Genomic DNA, 2974 nt, shown 5'->3' on the forward strand with positions numbered 1-2974 from the left:
TGAACAGGACCCCGTGGTGTGGAGGGCTGGATGAACAGGACGGCCCCGTGGAGGGCTGGATGAACGGTAGATGGTGGAGGGGTGGATGAACAGTAGCCCGTGGAGGGGTGGTTGAACAGGAGCCCGTGGAGAGGGGTGGTTGAACAGTAGCCGGTGGAGTAGCGCGCGGTGGAGGCTGGATGAACAGGAGCCCGTGGATGAACAGTCATAGTTGGAGGCTGGAGGAGGTCGATGGTGGATGAACAGTAGCCCGTGGAGGCTGGAGGAGGTCGACGGTGGAGATGAAGAGTATCCCGTGGAGTCCCGTTTTGCGGTATGCCACACCCCTCCCGATGAACAGGACCCCTGTTTCGACCGTAGCGCTCCAATACAAGTCTGTTTCGTCCGTTTTGCGGTACACCACACCCCTCCCGATCAACAGGACCCCCGTTTCGACCTTAGGAGGTCCGTTTCGTCCGTTTTGCGGTACGCCACACCCCTCCCGATCAACAGGACCCCGCTTCGACCGTAGGAGGTCCGTTTCCTCCATTTTGTGGTACGCCACACCCCTCCCGATCAACAGGACCCCGTTTAGACCGTAGGAGGTCCATTTCCTCCGTTTTGCGGTACGCCAGACCCCTCCCGATGCACAGGATCCCGTTTCGAATGTGACCGGTCGAACACAAGGCCGTTTCCTCCGTTCTGCGGTACGCCAGGCCTCGTTTCCATCACATGTTCTATCCAAGCCCTCCCGATGAACACGACGACGCATTCCGTTCCGACCTAGTGGGTTGGTTCCCCATGAAAACGACGACGACGATGTTTCTCCGTTCCGACCCAGCCATGTACACGAGCCCTGGCCATACGTATATATGTGCGAGTAGGCGTTCGAGACCCCGCCCGTATGTACACATACGTGGTTGTATTTTCTTTCTTGCGCACTGGCCGTTGTACGTACGTGTACATGCTACATGCAAGCCTCTACTACGGCACGAGCGCACCTCTACTACAACACATGCGCGCCTCTACATCCACCAGTATGTACGTACACATTCGCGACTAGAATGACAATGCTACATACGCTTCGACCAGGTGGGTCCCGACTGTCAGGCACTTCCTTGCGTGCGAAGATGTAGCTGGTGGGTCCCAACAGTCAGGGGAGCGAATCGTTTTTTTTGCCCGGACGCACTTCCTTGTGTGCGAAGATGTAGCTCGTGGGTCCTAGCAGTCAGGGGAAAACGTTTTTTTCACGAAATATGGTGGCCCGTCTGGTGGATCCTCGCTGTCAAGTGGAGGAATAATTATTTTCTGCGTAATAAGGAGGCACTTCCTTGTTGCGGCCATGGACCCAGCTGTCAGCCTCTCCACGTACAGTCCACATCCGATGGAAGTCGTTCCTTGACCACGTTGACCACGCCGCGCCGAGAGCACCAGGGTGGTGGACGACGGCGAGGCCTAGGAAGGGGACAACAGGGAGCCGAGGAAGACGCGGCAATGGAAGCCCGCGCGGAGAGGAGTACGAGGGTTCACTAGTTCGGCTGCGGTGTGAGGCTGTCGTCGCCGCAGGGCCTGGCCAGCGGTGGGAATAGTAGAGGGAGGTGAGGCCTCCGCGGCAGCACATCCGGCCACAGGAGGCAGGAGCATGCGACACGACTAGCGCTGCTTTGGGCGGCTGGAGCAAGAAGACCAGAGGTTGAAGAAGCACTACGGCCGTTGGATGGACACCGTACAGTCACTGGAGCTAGAATCGTTTATATTGACTAAGTTGACAAAACCCTCCGTCCCCGTCAACTTAGTAGGCCCACAAGTCAGCCTCCCACCAAGGCGGGTCCCAACTAGCAGGAGGGATTTTTTGTGCGTAATAACGAGGCACTTCCGGTGGGTCCGAGCTGACAGCAGGGGGAACGTTTTTTTTGTGAAATACGGTGGCCCGTCAGGTGGGTACAAGCAGTCAGGGGCAAACATTTTTTCGCGAAATACAGGTGGCCCGTCTGGTGGGTCCCTCCTGTCGGGTGGAGGAATAATTATTTTCTGCATAATAAGGAGGCACTTCCTTGCGGCTGTCGTGGACCCAGCTGTCAGCCTCTCCATGTACAGTATTCTTCCGATGGAATTCGGTCGTTGACCACATTGACCACGCCGCGCCGAGAGCACCACGGCAGTGGACGACAGCGAGGCCTAGGAAGGGGACGACGCGGAGCCGGGGAAGACGCGGCAGTGGATGCCCACGCGGAGAGGAGTACGAGGTTTCACTGGTTCGGCTGTGCTGCCGTCGCTGCAGAATAATAGGGGGTGTGGGTGAGTGGAGTGGAGGGATGGCCTGGCCAGCGGTGGGAGTAGTATGGGGGCGGTGAGGCCTCCGCGGCAGCACAGCCGGCCACGGGAGGCAGGAGCAGGCGGCACGACCGGCGCTGCTTTGGGCGGCTGGAGCAAAAAGACGAGAGGTTGAAGAAGCACTACGGCCGTTGCATGGACATCGTATGGTTAGTCGAGCTAGAATCGTGCATATTGACTAAGTTGACAAAGCCCTTCCATCCCCGTCAACTTAGTAGGCCCACTATACTGGGTCCCAGCTAGTAGGGGGGTATTCATTTTTTTGTGCGTAATAAGGAGGCACTTCCTTGCGTGCGAAGATATAGTTGGTGGGTCCGAGCTGTCAGCGGCGGTAACATTTTTTTCGCGAAATACAGAGGCCCTTTCGGTGGGTCCCAGATGTCAGGTGGAGGAATCATTATTTTGCGCGTAATAAGGAGGCATTTCTTGCGTGTGGCCATGGACCCAGCTGTCAGATGCATGTCGGTCGTTGACCGTGTTGACCACGCCACGCCGAGAGCACCAGGGTGGTGGACAACGGCGAGGCCTAGGAAGGGAACGACACGGAGGCAGGGAAGATTCGGTAGTTGTTTCCCACGCGGAGGGGAGTACGACTGTACGAGGGTTTACTGGTTCGTCTGCTGTTGTCGGAGAATAACAGCAGGTGTGGGACTGTGGGTGA

This window comes from Triticum dicoccoides, chromosome 1B, assembly GCF_002162155.2.
Source record: "Triticum dicoccoides isolate Atlit2015 ecotype Zavitan chromosome 1B, WEW_v2.0, whole genome shotgun sequence".
NCBI lineage: Eukaryota > Viridiplantae > Streptophyta > Magnoliopsida > Poales > Poaceae > Triticum > Triticum dicoccoides.